Consider the following 9331-nt stretch of genomic DNA (forward strand, 5'->3'; position numbering starts at 1 on the left):
TAAGTAATGAAACAGGGGATAAAAAGTTTTATTAAAGTATTTCATTATGAAAGCAAAATTTATTTGTGGTCAGAAGTACACTCGGAAAAGACCCTCCTTCTATTGTCTTAATTTACGTGGAAAGTTTAGAAGGTGTTGCAATTTGCTAACCAAATCAAAGAAAGCTGTTTAACAGTCGCTACGACAGATCGGCTTTGTCAGAACTACATAGAAATTTTCAGCAGACCTAATCTGTATTTATAAAATGATTTTTGTTGTAATTACTACGCAAAAAACTCATTGCTGATGACAAAGTATATACCACTGTTAAATACTGTTCCATATACAGGAATATCGTCTGATATGAGAGAATTCAGTAGTAGGTGTGAGGCTGGCACTAATAACTACAGAACTACCTACCCGAATTCTCTCTTTCCTTTTTCCTTAACTCGCCGTATAAAACTAAGTTAAGCCTGTTGGAAGTACTTAATATGCAAACACAGCCAGACATGTAGAGCGTCACTAACTTTTTCATAGTCTGCAGATTTACGCATGAGCAATTGGTGCGACAACATAGAAATTCGATTAAAGAAAAACAAAAACAAAATCTAAGCAGATCATAGACTCTGTACAAGCGAAGATACGGGCGCTAAACTAGTAAAATATATTACAGAACAAACCCGAAAGAAATACACGAATGGTATTATGTAAATATTACAAATTATGTAAACTTTATTACATCGTAATTTTACAACTATCTGTAAATGGGATGAACTGTACCAAACGAAGTCCGTGTCAAATATTAAAAAAAAAAATTTTTTTTTAATTCTATCCAGCAGACAGCTACAGGCGTGAATAGCTCGTTCCACATACGCAGTCCTGTGACAACATAGAAACAATAGCTCGAGTATTTTAGTTTCATACTAACGCAATATCACGACTCACCGCAGCATTTAACGCCTGAAGTGAAACAGGGAACTCACTCACTTCGTAGTACCATACATTATTCTATTGTTTTAGTCGAGTTTCAGCTATCCGGCAAGTATTCGTGCCGCAGTTCGATGATGAATGCAGTTCCAATGGGAGCTATATTTTTCAGGTTTTGTCTGTGAATATAAACATCACTGGCAACATGCCTTGACAACAAAAAAAGTTGTGGTGTTGTGGGAGGAACAGGAAACCGTCTTTCTGGAATTAGCAATTTAAATGCTGAACAGGTAATAAAGACAGTCCACTGTAAGGGCTGTACCGAACAAACATTTGCAGGAATACCTTTCACCTTTGTCCGGCGGCAACTGCGAGTGTCCGTCGTTTATATCTGAATGAATAAGCTAAAAACGTCTCTAGAAGGGTTGCCTGTCCACGTCGTCATAAAGGTTCGCTGACACAGGGGATTTCTTCAGGTCAATAACAGATTGGTTGATTGGTTTGGGAGAGGGTACCAAATAGCGAGGTCATCGGTCCCATCGGATTAGGGAAGGATGGGGAAGGTAGTCGGCCGTGCCCTTTTTAAAGGAACCATCCTGGCATTTGCCTGAAGCAGTTTAGGGAAATCACGGAAAACTTAAACCAGAACGGCCGGACGCGGGTTTGAACCATGGTCCTCATGAATGCGAGTCCAGTGTGCTAAACACTGCGCCACCTCGATCGGTAGCCAATAATAGTGAACTCGATATGATACAGAATTTGTTTCACTACAGGCAATTCACATCGTTTATAGCAACTGAACGGTTGGGTTTCACTTGTCAGTCTGATAATTGCCCACTTGGATAGCTGTGCTTGTTAAAGTGCCGCTTACCGACAGGGAATGTGGCACCGGCCCCCTTGTCGAACCCGTCCTGGCGGTAACGACGAGGGTTGCTGTGCAAGCAAGTCTAGATGCGGCCTTTCGGCGATTTTTCACATCTCACGATCTGAATACCGAGCTGGTACCTAAGTTTCGCCTTAGTTACACGATTCACAAGCGTTTAGAAAACGGTCGCTTACTTTCACATCGACAACACTTCGCATAGCCTGCTGGAATACAAATATCCCGTTCCAGGTGGTACAGTTGTGGCGAGAGGAAGGACATCCGGCCTCCCCTTAAATTAAACAATGCCAAATCCGTTAAGAACCATGTCGATCCTGGGCTGATGTGGGACAAACGCGGAAGACGAAGAAGAAGATGTGTCAATCTGATAACTGTACCAAGTAAAAACCGAAGTTGTCCCCGTATTGTATCTTCATAAGTTTAAAGATGCGTAGCTCAGTAAATCCTCAGGCTATCCCTTTTCCTAAAGCACAGGGGTCGACACTGGATTGACGGTATTGCCGGTTTGTACCTCAGTGCCAAAGACATGTACTCAGATGTTCACCACATAATACGGTGTATTATCACTACACCTCGCCAAGATAGTCTGGGAGTACGAAAGCAAAGAATGGTTCATTACAAGAGAATTTCAAGTAACCATAATTTGGAGAATTCAGAAAGCGAGAACCCAAAGCACAGAATAAATTATAATTCAAGTTTCATTATTTGTAGTAGTCCTGCAAGTATGGTCAAAACAAGAAACAACACGACTTCTCAGTCTTTCTTCAAAATTATAAGCTAGTACTGATTGGAAGAAGAAGAAGGTCAGGCACGATTCTTCCTCAACTTTTGATATGTATTTCGATTTCATTTATTTTCAGACAAAACAGAATGTGCCCAAGACTGTATTTTACGATTAATTTACATAATAACACAGTAGTTGAAAGGACTCTGGAAAAATTGCAGTGCCATATTACAAAATACGTAAAATACTAAAATGTACCTACGTCTCGAAAGGTTGCATTGCCCTTCCTCAGGACAAGATTGATTAGGAGGAGAAGGACGAGATTAGTGTTAAACGTCCCGTCGACAACGAGGTCATTAGAGACGGAGCGCAAGCTCGGGTGTGGGAAGGAAGAGGAAGGAAATCGGCCGTGCCCTTTCTAAGGAATCATCCCGGCATTTGCCTGAAGCGATTTAGGGAAATCACGGAAAACCTAAATCAGGATGGCCGGAGACGGGATTGAACCGTCGTCCTCCCGAATGCGAGTCCAGTGTGCTAACCACTGCACCACCTCGCTCGGTCAAGATTGATTAGCTAGAGAGTGGGTGCACCAGTACATGCTTTCCTCCCAGTGTCACTAGACCACTGACATCACACTAACCATTCCCTAGAGGAAAAAGCGGTCATAGAAATATGAAATCAAAACATTGCAGTTCTTCAAGCAGATAAAGATAACCCTACTGATGTAATGGATACCAGACAATATGAATCAAGAATGGCCAGCTTGTTGAGTGATACCATCTACAAGAAACTTGCGAGTCATCCGAAAGTGAGGATTATCAAGGAGACACGAGCCTTAATCCAACGCATGAGAACTGATAATGGCTCAACAAGGGAAGTAATCGCCAAGGTTCTGGTAACACCAACAACCCTGAGGTCTATCGTTAATGGGATTGACTTACCAACCTACAACCTCGCAATACATCTGGCTAGAAAACTATGTCCCCTTGTAAGACACAAAGAATCGTATGCAGAGGATTCGACGCACTTTTTCATGTCATATGGGAGCACTGCACATAGCAAACTGATGTAATGGTGAGATTTGACGTAAAGTCTCTCTTTATCATCGTTTCAATAGAAGAGACTATCTGCACTATTCAGGAATGGATACAGCTTAATATGTAGGACCTGGTACAGTTCTGTTCATCGTCAGACTATGTCTGCTGTCGTGCAAATATCATTAACTAACGGACGGAGTAGAAATAGTTTCCCCTCTATTTGATAGCAGTGGACATCTTTGCGTAATTGAGCCGTGTCTGGCTCATGTTATGCGTTTGATTAAACCTTGATTGCTATTCTGTGTTTGGTCTCCCGCGGTAATCGCGATTATGCTGTTATCCTCTCTCTCTGGCAGCAGCGGTGTGTTTCGATATTCGCACCTTGTACTATCTTTGGCCTGGCGCTTATAGTTGGTCGGTTGTCGGTTGGCGTGGAGCAGCAAGGAATTCTCCGCGGCGCGTTGTTTGGCCGGGGCCGCTGGTAGCGTCTACGCGCGGTCGGAGTGTGTGGTGCTGTTCCCATTGCTACGAGGTCGGTGGCTCACCGATCCTGGACACGAAAGTTGAGTTTTGACGACTGTTCACACTGTGTTGTTTGGATTTCGTTGTCGGCTGTTGGGACATTCTGGCGAGCAACAACATGTGTTTTCAAGTTGGCAAATTTTAGTCACCCTCCTGTGGAGTTTAACTGTACTTTGTTATTTTGAATTGAAATGCACTAGCGGAATCTTCTGCCTTGTGGCCGTTAACGTTCCGGTTACCTGTCCTGGCCGTTGACGTAAATTCAGGAAATGTATTTTCCTTAACCTGTTGTCGCTGTCCAGCGCGGTGTGTAGTTTGACACTTCAATGTATAATTGGTTGTGGGCGCCAATACTGTCTGCGTTGTTGCATTGAATTCCCTGTTGTGTGCTGGTTTTTTTTTCTTTATTGAATTTCAATTCCCCCCAAAGGATTGGGCTGGCAGCAGCTTACTACGCCGGTCTTCAGCATGCAGAATTTGTTCTTAAAAAGATGAAGAGAATAAAAAAAATAACAGTTGGCGATAAAATCGGTGACTTAAAGGTAAAATGGCAGAAAATTCTGGAACTTAAAACATAAAACACAGGGCTGATGATGCTAAGAAAATACACAAGAACCAGAAAAATAACAGACAGACAGTTAAAAAACACGGCGACAGTCTGGTTTTTGTTCGCAAGATATAAAATGCACACCCAGTGACAGCATGATTTCTGTTCGCAACACTGTGGAAAGATACACAACACTGAACACTCACTTAAACACTGCACTAAAAAGTTGGCACAAATATGACATACCACAGCCGAGAGCAGGTGGGGGGGGGGGGGGAACTGGACAGATGATGGAGAAATAAAAAAGGGGGGAAGGAGAGGAAAAGTGAAGGGTGGGAGGGGGGAAAGAAGCCATTGGAGAATGAGGACCCAGAAGAGGGGTGGGGGGTGCTGAGCAGACGTGCCAGGGAGTGGGAAGGCAGAGGAGGGGAATGCAAGGACTCGGGGGGTGGGCGGGGAGAAAACACAGGATGGAAGGGGGGAGGAAGAGGGAGCCCAGGGAAAGGACAGAGGAAAGGAGGGGGATGAGGATCAGAGTTGATAGGAGGGATAAATGGAGGAGACAGGGCATCATCCGGGTGGGGGAGTTGACGGAAGCCACCTTGGGAAAGGAGATGTAGGGTGTAGAGATGGAGGGTAGGGGGGACACAATGGTGAAGACGTGGCAGGGGGTGGGGATGTGAGAGGAGAGGAGCAACCAGGGGGTGAGGGGGTGCAAGACGGCGGGAGGTGTAGAGGATGCGGATATGTTCGAGGAATAGGAGCAGATGGGGGAAAGGAATGAGATCATAGAGGATCCGCGTGGGGGACGGGAGGCGTATTCGGAAGGCGAGGCAGAGTGCATGACGCTCAAGGATCTGGAGGGACTTATAGAATTTGGGGGGGGGGGGGGGTGCCGGTTGGGTGGAACGGAATTTATCTCTTGTCGGTGTGTCCATTGACTGTCTGGCGGTTGGGTTGTTGTCGGATCGAAAATGGTTGGGCCGACTGCCTGTCTCACCTAAGCGAGCGTTAGTGTTTGAATACCAGGCCGTTGGCTGTACTGCATTTTATTATTTGTCCTTGTTGTTTGTATTTGTATGGCTTCTAGCTGATTTTTAAATTAAGGTCGTTTTTCCCTTCAGGCGTAAGATTGCTTGGGCCTTCAGCCTAATTTAAAGAACTGATTTAAGTAAGGCTTTTGGCCTTTCTAAAAATTTAATTTTGTTGAGTCTTAAGTGGTGGGCCTTCAACCGATTTTGAATTAAAGTTGTTTTGCTCCTAATGTCACAGATTGTTTGGGCCTTCAGCCTAACTGGAAGAACTGATTCAAGATAAGGCTTTCTGCCTTTTAAATTTCTGATTTTTTTTTTAGTCTTACGATATTGGCTTTAAGTCGATTTTAAAGTGGTCTTGCCCTTAAAGCATGAGATTGTATGGCGTATTCAGCCGGTTCTCAAGTTCCAAAAATTAATGCTGTGTTTTTTTTTTTTTTTAATTTTCTTGGCTCTTGTAATGTTTGGTCAAATAAAGAAAGCTGTATGTTCGAGTGTAACTGACAGAAGCTTATTTTGGCCCCTTTCCACAATTTAAACTACCTGTCCTGTCCTACAGGTTTAGCAGGGTGTCTCAGTAATCATCTGGGAAAACTTTTTAAGCTCCTTGCATTTCTGCCCATGCTATTGACTGCGGAAAGTAGACGACACGTTCATCATTTGGTTGCAACGGATAGCAGAACTGCAATTCCATCAACATATAATAGCCTCTATAAGGACATCCAAGTTACACTAGGAGAAGAAATTACTGATAGCGTTCCGTTCCTCGATGTGTAAGTCTACAGAACTCCCAACAACACACAAGATCTGCCGAGAATCAACTCTCACGAGCTGGTACCTAAATGCCGAACCAGATCATAATCTGGCTAAGATGTTATCCATCGCACACAACCTCGCCTCTCGAGCCCACGGCATTAAGGAAAAAAATATCAAACAAGAATTGAAAGTTTTGCCCAAAAACTTTCGAGCCAACGCATACCACAATAAAACATTCAGAAGCGTCAGACTGCATAGCTGACTGGTAACATGTTTGCCTGCCATACAGTGGGCGGGCGTTCTGTTCCCTGCCGGGTGGGAGATTTTGTTGCCGTCATCAAACTTTTTTCATCATCACCGACATGCAAGTGGCCCAGTATGGCGTCGACTGAAATAAGACTTGCAACCAGGGGCCTAACTTCCGCGGGTGGAGCCTGGCGACCAGCAATGCAACCCGACGATTTCGTTTCCACAGTAAGAATTGTTAATATCAACAGGATGCCAGATAGAGAAAATTAAATGGATGGTTACAAGCTGGTGCTCTTTTCTTACGTCACGGTTGTCAGTGGTTGAATAGGCATGAAACTAACGTCCGGCGTGGCTACAGAATCGTGGATTTAGTACGGTCCGCTAAAAATGCAGTAAACGCCATAGGTGCACGCTTATCACCTAGAATACCGTGACTACAGTTCTACTATCAATATAAACCGGTACAGGTGACACAGCGTCACAAGGCGAGGAATGACTGCTAGTAAGACACACACATGGTGCTTGCAGTATCAGTGAGTGTGCTGTCCATGAGCAGAATGGGGAAGGCCGCGATACCAGTCATCATGGGGTTGGGTAGCCACATCTCATTACAGATGTCGGACGTCGTGGGCTGGGCAGACTGTTAAAACAGAGTAGATGGAGAACTGTGATGGAACTAACATCAGAATTTAATGCTGAGCAGAGTACAAGTGTGTGTGTGTGGACACACTGTGTACCGAACGCTCCTGACGATGGGATTCCGCAGCCAGCGGCCCATGCATGTACTAACGTTAACACCACAAGATCTTCAACTACGACAGAAGTAGGCAAGTGAGCATCGGCACTGGACGTTGATGCAGTAGCAGAGCGTTGCATGGTCTAATGGGTCGCCATACCTTGCTCATTATACTGATCGGAGGGCGCGAATCGGCCGTCTTCCAGGGAAACAGCTCCTTGACACTTATACTGCGGGATGGAACAAACTGGTGGCGGTTTCATTATGTTTTTGGAAAGATTCGTGTGGGAATCCATGGCTCATGTGGAGCTAGTGCAAGCCACCGCGAGGGCCAAGGGGTGTCGTACGTTGGTTGCAGGCAACGTACACCCCCTTCGTGTCAGAAATGTTTCCCGACGGCAGTGGGGCTTTATACCAAAATAATACGCTATGTCACAAGGCTAGGAATGTGATGAAGTGGTTCGAGGGACACAGTGACCAGTTCCAACTGACGTGCTGCCTGCAAAACTCACCAGATCTGAAAATGTTGGAACACTTCATGGACGTGATTGAACGTGGCGTCCGAGCTTATCGGCCTCTTCCCGTTAATTGACAGGATTTAGGTGACCTTTGTACGTAGATGTGGTGCCAATTCCGTCCAGCGGCCTACCAATGACTCAATGACTTCGATGCCACGACGCGTGGCCGCTGTTATCCGTCCAAACGCGGTCATACCGGCTGTTAGGTAGGTGGTCGTAATGTTCCGGCTGATCAGTGTATACGAGATATAGTTGGAATGTGGTACTGTCTACACTGAGGAAACCGGAACAACGAGAACGCTTTTAATGGGATTCAGAGAGACCGCGGAAGCCTACGCGTTTATAATTAGTAACACCCAAACTTTATTTTTCTTTACGAAAGACTGGTAATGTGATTAAATGGTAATTATTTCATGTTTGATAAGTACACTTTGTAACACAGTTTTAACATCACTTTTTCGAAACCACGTGATTGGCGCATGTTGCGAAGCAGATGTTTGAAAAAAAAATGGTTCAATTGCCTCTGAGCACTATGGGACTTAACAGCGGAGGTCATCAGTTCAATAGAACTTCGAACTACTTTAACCTAACTAACCAAAGGACATTACACATATCCATGCCCGAGGCAGGATTCGAACCTGCGACCGTAGCAGCAACGCGGTTCCAGACGGAAGCGCCTAGAACCGCAAGCCCGGAAGATGTTTGATATTTGGCTCAAAAGTACCCAGAACCTTCCACTGTAATTTTCCAAAAGCGTGGCGTCCTGCGGCTTCACCCTCGCGCTCAACGGTGCTTGAAACAGCAAGAGTCGACACATGTGAAAAAAGGCCACAGCTCAGAAGTTCATTTTAGATGTAAGGTAGGTTAATGATTGGATATTAGAACCAAATTTCACAATAGTGCTGCCCACCGCCAGACTATGAGAAGGAAGTCACACCCCGTCTTTCACGACACAGCCAGGTCTGACCGGTCTAGACTCGTGATGGGATCCACTGGGGCGAGGCGACACAATGGCTGCCATCGCCTGACACATCTGCGTTCTCCGAGAGTCTTGAGTTCAACTGGATGAGACTGCGCGTCTCCTAGGCAGGCGAGGCAGCCTAGCCAGTTGCTTGGTCTTTCGGCAGCAGAGGTGACAAACAACACGGTGCAATACAATTGAAGGACCACATTTTCGAAACTCCGTAATTGTCTCCCATTGCGACGTGTCCGAAATTTGGCTCAAAGGTGCCTACTACCTTCCTTTGCAGTGGTGCAAAGTCATGACATCCTGCGACGTCACCCATGGGCTAAACGACGCATGAAACAGAGAGATCATAAGTTCGTGAGACGTGTAAGGTGGGTTCTTTATGTCACATTGGCACCAAGTTACAACAACGCTGGCCAATGCCACCTTGGATGTGTCACATGATAGGAAGG

At 45.2% G+C, this 9331-nt stretch overlaps 1 non-coding gene across 1 annotated transcript; it reads right to left on the minus strand.

Annotated features, from left to right (window-relative positions):
• Positions 1–2996: 2996 nt before the first annotated feature.
• On the minus strand, positions 2997–3069 carry Trnaa-cgc. The gene has a single exon. It is a non-coding gene; the product is annotated as a tRNA-Ala (tRNA).
• Between the last annotated feature and the right edge of the window lie 6262 nt (positions 3070–9331).

The sequence above is a fragment of the Schistocerca piceifrons genome, chromosome 4, assembly GCF_021461385.2.
Source record: "Schistocerca piceifrons isolate TAMUIC-IGC-003096 chromosome 4, iqSchPice1.1, whole genome shotgun sequence".
NCBI classification, from domain to species: Eukaryota; Metazoa; Arthropoda; class Insecta; order Orthoptera; family Acrididae; genus Schistocerca; species Schistocerca piceifrons.